Below are 15,000 nucleotides of genomic sequence, written 5' to 3' on the forward strand. Positions count from 1 at the left end.
CCGCGACATGACGTGATGCAACGACGGTACCGCCACCTGGGGGAGGCCACGCGGACTAAGCCATGTATGGGGCCCACAGTGCTCATTTGCCGAGCCCACCCACACAAAACCTGCACCCCCCTCCAGCGCAGGAGCCGCAACCCGGGTGCGTACGCCGCACCAAGTGCTCCACCCGCGACCGTACGTGCCCCGCCGAAATCGCAACTCCGGCGGATGAACGGCGGACTTTTCTCGCAGTCGTAAGTTGCAATCCACCCCTATATCTTGCGTCTCATGAAGAGTTATATCAAGTATGCCAAATTCCCGCTGTCCCTATACATGCAGTAAGTTCGTCATGGGCGCTGGCCGGCAGGCCGCGAGACCTGACGCCCGGCGGCAAAGAGTGCTCCTCTGAGGATATAGATGTTCCGTTCCGCCGCACAATGGTGACGGTGACCGCTGCCTGCGGTGGCAACGCTGGGCAGAGTCGATACTCGCCGTGTGGTGGAAGGTAAACATTATGCGGTACATCAGTACTTTCCTAATAGTTCGGTCGTCTCACGGCACTGCTTAGTAAATGATGCAAGGCCACATATAGATGATTTATGCGAATGTCCCTATACGTGCTGTAAGACTGGGCACACAACGTGAATCGCACGTCAGCCAGACACTCGAACATGCACCACTCTCGGCCTGCAACGGAGACACACAATACGTAAACATCTGGAATGCGACAATGTCGAGTGCATCCTCTCTGCGACATTGCACCGTCGACACTATGATAACCAGAGCAGTAGGTCCACCTATAAAAGCACAATACCCCACTCCTCCGACAACTACCATTGCTCAGATAAACCAACACACATCCTACACAGAGGGGCACCAAATATCACCCCCCGCCCTCGTGTTATACCACATGAAAAATTGCAGAAGTGAGAGACACAGACCCGCCAGCCTCTTGCTACAAGCATCGAACCGACGTGACGTATCTGACGGTGACTCAGGCATCCGCGTACTGCCACCACTATCCACCCCCCCCCCCCCCTCTCTCTGCCCCCTTCCCACACAATACCAAATTTAACCAACTTTATCGCTTAACCTAACTGTGGCTGTACCAGATTATCGCTTAACCTAACTGTGGCTGTACCAGATTATCGCTTAACCTAACTGTGGCTGTACCAGATTATCGCTTAACCTAACTGTGGCTGTACCAGATTATCGCTTAACCTAACTGTGGCTGTACCAGATTATCGCTTAACCTAACTGTGGCTGTACCAGATTATCGCTTAACCTAACTGTGGCTGTACCAGATTATCGCTTAACCTAACTGTGGCTGTACCAGATTATCGCTTAACCTAACTGTGGCTGTACCAGATTATCGCTTAACCTAACTCAATTTGTCCCTTAACCTAACTCAATTTGTCCCTTAACCTAACTCAATTTGTCCCTTAACCTAACTCAGTTTGTCCCTTAACCTAACTCAGTTTGTCCCTTAACCTAACTCAGTTTGTCCCTTAACCTAACTCAGTTTGTCCCTTAACCTAACTCAGTTTGTCCCTTAACCTAACTCAATTTGTCCCTTAACCTAACTCAATTTGTCCCTTAACCTAACTCAATTTGTCCCTTAACCTAACTCAATTTGTCCCTTAACCTAACTCAATTTGTCCCTTAACCTAACTCAAGTTGTCCCTTAACCTAACTCAAGTTGTCCCTTAACCTAACTCAAGTTGTCCCTTAACCTAACTCAAGTTGTCCCTTAACCTAACTCAAGTTGTCCCTTAACCTAACTCAAGTTGTCCCTTAACCTAACTCAAGTTGTCCCTTAACCTAACTCAAGTTGTCATTTAACCTAACTCAAGTTGTCCCTTAACCTAACCCACGTTGTCCCTTAACCTAACCCACGTTGTCCCTTAACCTAACCCACGTTGTCCCTTAACCTAACCCACGTTGTCCCTTAACCTAACCCACGTTGTCCCTTAACCTAACCCACGTTGTCCCTTAACCTAACCCACGTTGTCCCTTAACCTAACCCACGTTGTCCCTTAACCTAACCCACGTTGTCCCTTAACCTAACCCACGTTGTCCCTTAACCTAACCCACGTTGTCCCTTAACCTAACCCACATTGTCCCTTAAACTAACCCACGTTGTCCCTTAACCTAACCCACGTTGTCCCTTAACCTAACCCACGTTGTCCCTTTGCCTAACATAGTTCACTGCTCGGAATCTCTGGTGTCGTTGTTATCCTCATGTAGATGTCTTGCGAGTGTTGCTTACTTTCCACATATTCCCGCTATCCACTGTCAATTGTACTGCAATAGGACTATATCGCCCCCCCCTCTGTCCCCCTCTTTGTGTCTGTCCTCTCAAGCTGGTCGGTCTGGCGTTTGAGTGTTAAATGAGCCTCGCAGCTGTTCAGTTGCATTCAGATGTCGACGCCCTCAGTGTACGTCGTGGTATGGTCTGTGTCCATTGTCCGCTGATGTCGTACGCGTAACCCACACGCTGTACCGATCATCGGTCGTTACGTACAGAGTGAAGTAGTGTGATACGTGTGACCGTACGCTGGCTGTGCCCAACGGTGTCGAATCTCAATTTCCATATGTTGTGCTCGATGCTACTTGTCTCGTCTCCCAATAACAGCTAGGTTGCACTGTGGTACGCCGTAGAGGCGTGTGGGAGGAACGTACGAACGCATTGTATGTCACCCTGGGTCGCTGGGGGTGGTGGTGCGGTGAGTCAGGTCAGGTCAGGTCAGGTCAGGTCAGGTCAGCGTGAGCCGTCTGATGTAGTGACGCGTGTATTCCGACTTTGTCGTATTGCCTCACACAAAGTGCTACCCTGGTGGACCGCGTTCCATATCTGGGACATGCCGCAGATGCCGGTTGACAGTGGATCGCGGAAGGGACATCGCATACGTGCGCGGGCCACCTTCCACGTGTTCTCTTCTGCACATGTCGCAGTGTGTATGTGGTCTGATGTAGCGTGTCGTGACACATGACATCCTGGCATGCAAGAATTGTTGAATTCGCAAATGTAGGTGGACATCTACGTTTACTGCCCAAGATACGCAAATGAACTGGAAATCCGTTGTTGAGCGGTTGTTCACGCTGGAGGTGAATCTGTGATGGCGACGATCGGTACAGCTATTAACCGGTTGTTTCAGCGGTACCCGCCACATCCACACACGTGACTAGGCCCATGTGGGTATGAAGCGATACGCGGCGGTGGCTTGGTGGGACTGTTCCTGGCCGGTGAAGGGGGGCCGCCCGGCGTGTTGGCCGCGCGCTGCGTGGGCGCACGCGCAACAGCCGGCTGGTGGGGGGCGCCGAGTGGCAGGAGCGCCAGCAGACGGGCCCGGCAGGCGGCGCAGCTACGCTGCGGCGCACCCTGCACGCGGCGCCTGGCGGCCAAAGTTGGTTCAGCCGAGCCCGGTGCGAAGCGCGGTGGACATCTGCAGTGTGCTGGTCTGATTGAGGACTGTGTGCGTTGAGGATGCGCCGCCGCCTGGCACTCGGCGCCGCGACGCCGTCTGCTGCTTGGTCGCCCCAGCGGTTCTCGCAGGTGGTTTGTATCGCAGTTGTGCGGACGTGTTGGCGCGTGCGCTGTGCTGGGAGAGTTCGCTTCTGCACCCAAGTGGGGCTTTGCCCTTGTGTGGCGCTGGCGTTGGAGCTGCCGGTCACCATAGGTGGCGCGTGTTGTCTCCCGCCGGCAATGCCACGACAGCACGCTCCCGGGCCTCTGTCGGCAGCGGCAAGCTCAGTTGGGAGCAAGGGTGTTCGCACTAAAACCGTCTACTCGCCTAACTCCGGGTGATTGCGCCTCTCTCGAAACCGACCAAGTACCTAGGACGGCGCTGCGCGCCGCCGGGACCTGAGAGGGTTTCGAGGTGTATCGTGCAGGGGAGCTCGGCCTCCTCCTGTTTGCAGAATAATTGAGCGGACGCTTGCGTGTTCGCGCGGGCCCCCGGGACACACTCCCGGGCGGCCGGCTGCTCAGCTCTAGTTGACGCAGCTCCCTGGTTGATCCTGCCAGTAGTCATATGCTTGTCTCAAAGATTAAGCCATGCATGTCTCAGTACAAGCCGCATTAAGGTGAAACCGCGAATGGCTCATTAAATCAGTTATGGTTCCTTAGATCGTACCCACGTTACTTGGATAACTGTGGTAATTCTAGAGCTAATACATGCAAACAGAGTCCCGAGTCTGGCGTGAGATCGGTCGCTCGACGGCTCGTTCGGCGCGGGCCCACCCGTAGCCGGCGCGCCGTAAGGCACGGAGGCTCGCACTGGGGCGTATCGCTTCCAGACGGGCGTGCCGCGGCAGTCCTCACAGGGGAAGTGACGCGTCTCCTATAGCCTCTCCTTCCCAAGTGGCTCTTTCCGCCTTCCCGTGGTGCCAGACGTTAAGCTTGGCGTTTTGCCTTGCGACAAAAGGGAGAGCTGCGACCCAACCCGATGCGAAAGCGAAGGGTGCATGGCACAGGGGGAGCTGTGTCGAGGGACGAACATCTGTCCCTTCTGTTCGCAGGGCCCAGACCAGCAGGAGCTCTGCATGCCGGCGACTTCGTTTGTCGGCGTGGGATCGCGGCGCGAGTCGGCAAGGGTGCCTCGCCGCGCCCCTGGGTAACCGGGGCGTGTTCTGCCAAACCCAGGAGGTGGTGACATCGCCTGGGCTAGGTTAACTGGGTCCAGACCGCCGAACGTCTGGGGGACCGGCCCGCCACCTGAGTAGGAGTGGGTCCTTGGCCGAAAGGTGGAAACTCGGGCTAGTAGGCGGCGAAGGACGAGAGGTGCATCCGCCTCTCCAGAGTGCGGGGTGCAGTTGCCGAGGAGCGTCGCGTGAAATCGCCGATGATGAAGCCATCGATGGGGACCAGTGCGCTGGCGACGGCGCGCTGAACCCAGCAGTTCGAGAAGGCCCTTGACCTTGGGGCGAGGTCGGTGGGCGAGCTGCAAGAAGTCCCCCCCCATGCCAGAGGAGCCGGTCCGGGGTAAGAGACGGGCTCCCAACTTTTTTCACTCGTCTACATCATCATGGCTGAACAAGAGACGAGTGACTCGAGTGTGCATTCGAGGTGTTCGATGCCTATTGTTCCTGTCCCAGAAGAGGGCCTGGGGCAAAACGTGGAGAATGTAACTGACTGGCACAACAGAATAAATCAATTATTGGACTCTAGTATAAAGAACGGCAAAATAAGCAATACTGCTGTCCTGTCGATCAAAAAGGAGCTTGCCGCCTGGGCGATCGCTAGCGCAAAGCTCGAGGGGCGGCTTGAAGAACTAGAAAAAGAAAACGAGCGTCTACGTAAACAGCCGACAAAAACATGGGCTGGTGTAGCTGCGCAAGCGGCTCCAAAAACGCAAACCACAAAAGAGACAATCGCCAAGGTGTCGAAAAGGCCGGACACGGCAGTCTTCTTGAGACCCCTGTCCGGACATGATACTAAGAAAGTACAAGAAATATTCACCACAACGGTGAACCCTGCAAAAGAAAAAATTAAAATAAACAAAGTTAAGGCAACCAAAAATGTGGTTATTGTAAATGTTGCTACAGAAGAAGACAGGGAAAAAATACTTAATCACACGAAGCTTAATAAGGTAGTGAAATGCGAACCGCCTAAAAAGCGGAATCCGCTGGTGATATTATATGATGTACCTGTGGCAATAGAGGAAAATGAGATATACGAAGCCATAAAAGAACAGAACTTCGAGGAAATGAATATGGAAGCCTTCAAAAATGAGTTTAAGTTGCGCTTCAGAACGGGACCCCGCGATCGTGATGTTGTCCATCACGTCGCGGAAGTCTCGGGGAGTATGTGGCGCAAACTGACCGCTATGGGCAGAATCTATATGGGGTTTCACGCAATTAATGTGAGGGACTACCTGGTGGTTCCCAGATGTCATAACTGCGGTGATCTGGACCATGTCCACAAGCATTGCGTGAGGAAGCCGGCCTGCTCCAGGTGTGGGGCAGAAAACCATACAAGGAAAACCTGTTGTAAAACAGGGATATGTATCCCTTGTGTGAGAAGAGGAAAGAAAAGTTGCAATGCTACTGGAAGGAACTGCCCTACATACAGGATGCTCGAGCAACGGCTTATAGCAAGAATAGACTATGGCTGAGTCTGTTCCTGCATCCAGGAAGCCCAAAAGGAAGTCGCCCAGTAAGAGGTTAAGGGATGCGTTGAGAGCAAGCAGATTTAGAGAACTTCTGCGGAAGTTCAACAATGCAACTACTGGAAAAGTGCAAATGGTAGACATAGGGATTCAAACAGACCCTAGTGGGCAGAAGGACGCACCCTCTCCTCCAAGCTGGGGAAGAAGGTCGATTACAGATCATGAGCGACCAAAAGGGCATCCTGTGGTAGGGAGTTTGACTTTCCCGACAATCAAAGACAACACAGCTGATGAAGGGAAAATACAAATCAATGATGTGAGCAGTACGAGTACGTTGAAAGATCCACCCTCCTTTGGAGGCATGGGCGTGGATCCAAGGAGGATTTACCCAAATTTGGAACAGGCATTGCAGCTATCGCGCCTGGAGGAGCCGGCTGTCCTCACCACCGCTTTAAGGCATGTGGTGCGTGTTGGCCATGAATATGGTAGAGACGTCACCTTTTCGGTAATGGAGGCTGTAGATAGAATACAGCTCAAGACAATGAATCTCCCCACTGACTTTGGAGCCCTGCGTGACTTGGTGAAAAAAGTATTCGAAAGGCGAAACGAAAAATTTGATCTGGAAGAACTATATCACCAGTCTGTAATTACAAATGGAAGGCTTGCACACGACTGGAATAAGACCTGGCCAGAATCGCATATTAGAACATACTTTTCCACTGAGACTTATAAACGTAGGGCAGATTAACTGTCATAACAGCAGACTAGTCACGCAGGAACTCCGGAAGGTGGTGGAGGAGAGGAGACTTGACATACTCTGTCTACAGGAGCCATACTCTCAAGCTGCACGGATCCCCTTTACAGCTGCCAACTGGCAAATAACTCATAGCACAGGTGAGCCAAAAGCTGCAATCATAATTATCAACAAGGCACTGAGAGTTACAGTGCTTACACAGCTTTCTGATGACCACTGCAATGTCGTGGAGTTGCAATCACCCATCGGGGTACTGTACATCATTAATATGTACTTCCAGTACGGAAGGGAGATTGACGAGTTCTTAGATAAACTAACTCAGATAACCACGGCACTGCAGGGGCGGAGAATAATAGTCACAGCAGACATAAATGCAAAGTCCCCCCTGTGGTTCAGCGGCACAAGAGATGAACGTGGAGAAAAGGCTGAAGAGACCATCATGGCCCTACAACTCATGGTCGCCAACAAGCAAGGGCACCCCCCTACCTATGCAGGTGGCGGGGGAGAAGGTACCAATATTGATATTACCTTGGTAACGCCCAACGCCGCAACCAAGGTAATTGATTGGAAAGTATGGGAACACATGACAACAAGTGACCACAATCTGATTACCTTTTCACTGGGAGACAAGGAGTGCCGCTGGGACATGGGGTGGGAGCTGCAATTCAACTACAATAAGGCCGACTGGGATCGCCTGGCGAGAGAGTGTGACATTCCGACATGGCCGGAGGGTGACGTAAACGTGGAGCTATACGTCGAAGAACTGGTGAGTGCAGTCAACAGAGCGGTGAAAGCAGCTGTACCAACCAGGAGGAGAGCCGTCGCGGCCTCCCCAACACCATGGTCGACAGAACTAGAACAGATGCGCCAGTCTGTAAGGAGGGCTAGGAGGTACTACCAGCGGTGTGCCGTCTGGAGGGAAAAACAACGATGGCTACAAATTTACAGAGAGGCGAAGGACCATTTTCAACAGGAGCTCAGGGCAGTCCGACTTGCAAGCTGGGAAAAATTTGTTTTAAATCAACTCGCCACAGACCCATGGGGTACCCCTTACAAACTAGTACGGGAGAAAATAAGATCGCCCATGGTGCTGTCCACCGTCAGGAGCGGGGACCGGATGACAGAGACCTGGCAGGAAACTGCCGAGGTCCTTCTCCGGGTCCTGCTGCCTGATGATGTGGAAGAAGAGGATACAGAAGTACAAAGGCTGATCAGGGAGGAAGACCGACAAGATTATGAAAACAACAGTATGGTCTATCCCTTCTCAGAAGAGGAGGTCGAAGCCCAGATAAAAGCCCTCAAAAAGGGGAAGGCTCCTGGACCAGACGGTATCACAACGGAAGTAGTGCAGTTCCTGGCTCCCCAGCTGGTGGCACCACTCACCAAGTTGTACAATGAGTGCTTGAGACTCAGAAAATTCCCTAACACCTGGAAGAAGGCAAATGCTGTAATACTTAAGAAAGGCCCAGATAAGGACCCAAAAGAAGCCAAATCATACAGGCCCATCTGCCTACTAGACATACTGGGGAAACTTTTTGAGAGGTTGCTGGTAGACAGACTGGCTGCACATCGTGTGTTGTGTGGGATGTGCGACAGGCAATTCGGTTTCCGGTCGGGGAGATCAGCGTCTGACGCTATCGCCCTTGCCGCGGAGGTCTGTGGCTCAGCCCCGCACAAATACATTGTTGGCATCATGGTGGATATCAGCGGCGCCTTCGACAATCTGTGGTGGCCCTCGCTCTTCTCTCGCTTGCGAGAGAAAGAGTGTCCAGGGCCGCTATATGGTTGTTTTAGGAGCTACTGTGAGGGAAGGGAGGTCTGGCTATCGTCCCCTAGCGGGAGGGTTAGAAAGAAGATTACAAAGGGGTGTCCACAGGGCTCTGTCCTTGGGCCACTCTTTTGGGACATAACAATGGAACCACTCTTAGAAGATCTGCAGAATAGCGAGGATGTGCTAGAGGGCATAGCCTACGCAGACGACCTCCTTCTGCTGGTTGGCGGCCGCAGCCGCGAAGAACTGGAACCGAAAATTGAGAGAGCAATTTCTATCTTGACCACATGGTGTCACAGAACAAAAATGACTATATCACCCAGTAAGTCTACATATCTGTTGCTTAAGGGACAACTAGTTAGGAACCCGACGGTGAGAATAGACGGCTCGCCAGTGCTTCGGCGACGTGAGGCCCGGTACTTGGGCGTAATCGTCGATGAGAGATGGAACTATACATCGCATGTTGACACAATAACACAGAGATCCTTAGAAACACTGAATAAACTCATTGGCATAGGACACAAGCGGTTTCACTTACCACCAGACCTAATCAAACTATATCATAACAGCATACTGACCTCCATTGTGGGATACGCGTCAGGAGTCTGGGCTCACAGGCTCACGAGGGTCATGCCTGCCATGGCCGTGAGGAGAGTGCAGCGGAATATGCTCCTGCGCTCTGTAGGAGCATATAGAACAACACCAGGGGGGGGCGCTATTATTACTCATGGGGCTGTGTCCTCTGGACATTAAAATAAGAGAACAGGCGGCATGGTACTGGGCCAAGAAAGGCAACAGGGATAAAATGATAGATATAATGGGGATCTACACGGGCTCTAAATCGGAAATTAGAAATAGGGGGGAAGAACTTTGGCAAGAGCAATGGGATGCGGACGACGCAGGTCGGAGAACACATGAACTGCTGCCAAATATTAAGGAGCGCTTACAGCTCAGATATTTCAAGCCATCAAGAGGACTTCTGCACTTCCTCACTGGACATGGACCCTATCCAGCATACTTATGCAGATTTGGGAAACGGGCTACACCAGCGTGCGACTGTGGGGCCCCACAGGGCACCCCAGACCATGTGGTGTATGAGTGCCATCTCTTTGACGAAGTAGCATCACAACTCAGACTCCAACTACCAAATCAAGACACGTACCACTTACTCAGGCGCGAGGATCACTTTCAAACTTTAAATAATCTTGCGAATGAGATCTCGGGCAAAATATTAAAGGACTTTCTTAGGAACAATCAAAATTAACCCGAAACTGACAAACACCTGACCAGACCTAAGTGCACCCGTCCCTTTCCGCCGGACGTGGAATTGGCCAGCCGTTTCACGGCTGGGATCCGCCACGCTCCTGGACCAGGAGGAGGGTGCACATTTCTACCGGATTTGACCAACACACCGAAATTGACAGTAGCGTAGGAATAGGACAAGAAGTAGGATAAGTTAGGATAATACCTTAACATAAACTGCAGCGGTTCAAACGTCTTAGGCCAGCCCGGTGCCAGGGGCATGCCCACTGGGATCAGCTCAGTGGGCCCGGCCACAAACAGTAGGTTTATACTCACGCTGGCACGTGTGTAACGTTGCAGTTAGATTAAGTAGGTTAATATTAGAAGTAGAAATGCCCATAGTGAAAACAAAAAACTAACACTAAAAAGTAGGTAATAATATTAAGCAATGAATGCTGTAGTAATTGTATTATTGTATGTAAGCAAAGACCCACTAATGCTTCAGGTGGTGGGTTATTCTGTATCATAATATAACATTGGTTAATAAAGATTTTTTTTTTTTTTTTAAAAAAAACAGAGTCCCGACCAGAGATGGAAGGGACGCTTTTATTAGATCAAAACCAATCGGATTGGCTTGTCTGGTCCGTTTGCCTTGGTGACTCTGAATAACTTTGGGCTGATCGCACGGTCCTCGTACCGGCGACGCATCTTTCAAATGTCTGCCTTATCAACTGTCGATGGTAGGTTCTGCGCCTACCATGGTTGTAACGGGTAACGGGGAATCAGGGTTCGATTCCGGAGAGGGAGCCTGAGAAACGGCTACCACATCCAAGGAAGGCAGCAGGCGCGCAAATTACCCACTCCCGGCACGGGGAGGTAGTGACGAAAAATAACGATACGGGACTCATCCGAGGCCCCGTAATCGGAATGAGTACACTTTAAATCCTTTAACGAGTATCTATTGGAGGGCAAGTCTGGTGCCAGCAGCCGCGGTAATTCCAGCTCCAATAGCGTATATTAAAGTTGTTGCGGTTAAAAAGCTCGTAGTTGGATTTGTGTCCCACGCTGTTGGTTCACCGCCCGTCGGTGTTTAACTGGCATGTATCGTGGGACGTCCTGCCGGTGGGGCGAGCCGAAGGGGTGCTTTCGCGTCCCGAGGCGGACCCCGTTTAAATCCTACCAGGGTGCTCTTTGTTGAGTGTCTCGGTGGGCCGGCACGTTTACTTTGAACAAATTAGAGTGCTTAAAGCAGGCAAGCCCGCCTGAATACTGTGTGCATGGAATAATGGAATAGGACCTCGGTTCTATTTTGTTGGTTTTCGGAACCCGAGGTAATGATTAATAGGGACAGGCGGGGGCATTCGTATTGCGACGTTAGAGGTGAAATTCTTGGATCGTCGCAAGACGAACAGAAGCGAAAGCATTTGCCAAGTATGTTTTCATTAATCAAGAACGAAAGTTAGAGGTTCGAAGGCGATCAGATACCGCCCTAGTTCTAACCATAAACGATGCCAGCCAGCGATCCGCCGCAGTTCCTCCGATGACTCGGCGGGCAGCCTCCGGGAAACCAAAGCTTTTGGGTTCCGGGGGAAGTATGGTTGCAAAGCTGAAACTTAAAGGAATTGACGGAAGGGCACCACCAGGAGTGGAGCCTGCGGCTTAATTTGACTCAACACGGGAAACCTCACCAGGCCCGGACACCGGAAGGATTGACAGATTGATAGCTCTTTCTTGATTCGGTGGGTGGTGGTGCATGGCCGTTCTTAGTTGGTGGAGCGATTTGTCTGGTTAATTCCGATAACGAACGAGACTCTAGCCTGCTAACTAGTCGCGTGACATCCTTCGTGCTGTCAGCGATTACTTTTCTTCTTAGAGGGACAGGCGGCTTCTAGCCGCACGAGATTGAGCAATAACAGGTCTGTGATGCCCTTAGATGTTCTGGGCCGCACGCGCGCTACACTGAAGGAATCAGCGTGTCTTCCTAGGCCGAAAGGTCGGGGTAACCCGCTGAACCTCCTTCGTGCTAGGGATTGGGGCTTGCAATTGTTCCCCATGAACGAGGAATTCCCAGTAAGCGCGAGTCATAAGCTCGCGTTGATTACGTCCCTGCCCTTTGTACACACCGCCCGTCGCTACTACCGATTGAATGATTTAGTGAGGTCTTCGGACTGGTACGCGGCATCGACTCTGTCGTTGCCGATGCTACCGGAAAGATGACCAAACTTGATCATTTAGAGGAAGTAAAAGTCGTAACAAGGTTTCCGTAGGTGAACCTGCGGAAGGATCATTACCGACTAGACTGCATGTCTTTCGATGTGCGTGTCGTGTCGCGCAACACGCTACCTGTACGGCAGTGGCCGTGCGCCGCGTGTGGAACCACGCGTGCCTCTCAAAACTAGCGGAAGTGTTGTTGTTGTTGTGTGGTACGAGCGCTGAAGCTCTGGAGCGGCTGGCCTGCGGTACCTGGCGCCTGGCGCCGGTTTTGAATGACGTTCGCCCGAGTGCCTGTCCGCCCCGGTGTGGAGCCGTACGACGCCCATCGGCTGTGAGGCCGTTGGACACAAAAAAATAGTGGAACAGGGGCCGTCAGACGCCTCAGTCCCGCAAATGCTACTGTCTTGAAAGAGACAGTGGGAGACTGAAAAGGAAAAGATCACCCAGGACGGTGGATCACTCGGCTCGTGGGTCGATGAAGAACGCAGCAAATTGCGCGTCGACATGTGAACTGCAGGACACATGAACATCGACGTTTCGAACGCACATTGCGGTCCATGGATTCCGTTCCCGGGCCACGTCTGGCTGAGGGTCGGCTACGTATACTGAAGCGCGCGGCGTTTGTCCCGCTTCGGAGACGTGGGAGTGTCGTGGTCGCCTGTGTGGCCGGCCGCGTCTCCTCAAACGTGCGATGCGCGCCCGTCGCCTGGCGGTTCGCATACCGGTACTTTCTCGGTAGCGTGCACAGCCGGCTGGCGGTGTGGCGTGCGACACCTCGTACAACGACCTCAGAGCAGGCGAGACTACCCGCTGAATTTAAGCATATTACTAAGCGGAGGAAAAGAAACTAACAAGGATTCCCCCAGTAGCGGCGAGCGAACAGGGAAGAGTCCAGCACCAAACCCCGCAGGCTGCCGCCTGTCGTGGCATGTGGTGTTTGGGAGGGTCCACTACCCCGACGCCTCGCGCCGAGCCCAAGTCCAACTTGAATGAGGCCACGGCCCGTAGAGGGTGCCAGGCCCGTAGCGGCCGGTGCGAGCGTCGGCGGGACCTCTCCTTCGAGTCGGGTTGCTTGAGAGTGCAGCTCCAAGTGGGTGGTAAACTCCATCTGAGACTAAATATGACCACGAGACCGATAGCGAACAAGTACCGTGAGGGAAAGTTGAAAAGAATTTTGAAGAGAGAGTTCAAAAGTACGTGAAACCGTTCTGGGGTAAACGTGAGAAGTCCGAAAGGTCGAACGGGTGAGATTCACGCCCATCCGGCCACTGGCCCCCGCCCTCGGCAGATGGGGCCGGCCGCCCGCGCGGAGCAATCCGCGGCGGGGTCGTGTCCGGTTGCCTTTCCACTCGCCGCGGGGTGGGGCCGTTCCGGTGTGCGGTGGGCCGCACTTCTCCCCTAGTAGGACGTCGCGACCCGCTGGGTGCCGGCCTACGGCCCGGGTGCGCAGCCTGTCCTTCCGCGGGCCTCGGTTCGCGTCTGTTGGGCAGAGCCCCGGTGTCCTGGCTGGCTGCTCGGCGGTATATCTGGAGGAGTCGATTCGCCCCTTTGGGCGCTCGGGCTCCCGGCAAGCGCGCGCGGTTCTTCCCGGATGACGGACCTACCTGGCCCGGCCCCGGACCCGCGCCGCTGTTGGCTCGGGATGCTCTCGGGCGGAATAATCGCTCCCGTCAGCGGCGCTTCAGCTTTGGACAATTTCACGACCCGTCTTGAAACACGGACCAAGGAGTCTAACATGTGCGCGAGTCATTGGGCTGTACGAAACCTAAAGGCGTAATGAAAGTGAAGGTCTCGCCTTGCGCGGGCCGAGGGAGGATGGGGCTTCCCCGCCCTTCACGGGGCGGCGGCCTCCGCACTCCCGGGGCGTCTCGTCCTCATTGCGAGGTGAGGCGCACCTAGAGCGTACACGTTGGGACCCGAAAGATGGTGAACTATGCCTGGCCAGGACGAAGTCAGGGGAAACCCTGATGGAGGTCCGTAGCGATTCTGACGTGCAAATCGATCGTCGGAGCTGGGTATAGGGGCGAAAGACTAATCGAACCATCTAGTAGCTGGTTCCCTCCGAAGTTTCCCTCAGGATAGCTGGTGCTCGTACGAGTCTCATCCGGTAAAGCGAATGATTAGAGGCCTTGGGGCCGAAACGACCTCAACCTATTCTCAAACTTTAAATGGGTGAGATCTCCGGCTTGCTTGATATGCTGAAGCCGCGAGCAAACGACTCGGATCGGAGTGCCAAGTGGGCCACTTTTGGTAAGCAGAACTGGCGCTGTGGGATGAACCAAACGCCGAGTTAAGGCGCCCGAATCGACGCTCATGGGAAACCATGAAAGGCGTTGGTTGCTTAAGACAGCAGGACGGTGGCCATGGAAGTCGGAATCCGCTAAGGAGTGTGTAACAACTCACCTGCCGAAGCAACTAGCCCTGAAAATGGATGGCGCTGAAGCGTCGTGCCTATACTCGGCCGTCAGTCTGGCAGTCATGGCCGGTCCTCGCGGCCGGCCGCGAAGCCCTGACGAGTAGGAGGGTCGCGGCGGTGGGCGCAGAAGGGTCTGGGCGTGAGCCTGCCTGGAGCCGCCGTCGGTGCAGATCTTGGTGGTAGTAGCAAATACTCCAGCGAGGCCCTGGAGGGCTGACGCGGAGAAGGGTTTCGTGTGAACAGCCGTTGCACACGAGTCAGTCGATCCTAAGCCCTAGGAGAAATCCGATGTTGATGGGGGCCGTCATAGCATGATGCACTTTGTGCTGGCCCCCGTTGGGCGAAAGGGAATCCGGTTCCTATTCCGGAACCCGGCAGCGGAACCGATATAAGTCGGGCCCCTCTTTTAGAGATGCTCGTCGGGGTAACCCAAAAGGACCCGGAGACGCCGTCGGGAGATCGGGGAAGAGTTTTCTTTTCTGCATGAGCGTTCGAGTTCCCTGGAATC

General features: G+C 53.4%; 1 non-coding gene and 1 pseudogene across 1 annotated transcript; both read left to right on the top strand.

The window, feature by feature from the left end:
* The first annotated feature begins 12,516 nt into the window (after positions 1-12,516).
* On the top strand, positions 12,517-12,671 carry LOC126301213 (5.8S ribosomal RNA). Its single transcript, XR_007552979.1, has one exon. It is a non-coding gene; the product is annotated as a 5.8S ribosomal RNA (ribosomal RNA).
* Positions 12,672-12,859: 188 nt separating this feature from the next.
* The window catches only part of LOC126301193 (large subunit ribosomal RNA), a 5,154-nt pseudogene continuing 3,013 nt past the window's right edge, over positions 12,860-15,000 (top strand).

Source organism: Schistocerca gregaria, unplaced genomic scaffold (genome assembly GCF_023897955.1).
Source record: "Schistocerca gregaria isolate iqSchGreg1 unplaced genomic scaffold, iqSchGreg1.2 ptg000045l, whole genome shotgun sequence".
Classification (NCBI taxonomy): Eukaryota; Metazoa; Arthropoda; class Insecta; order Orthoptera; family Acrididae; genus Schistocerca; species Schistocerca gregaria.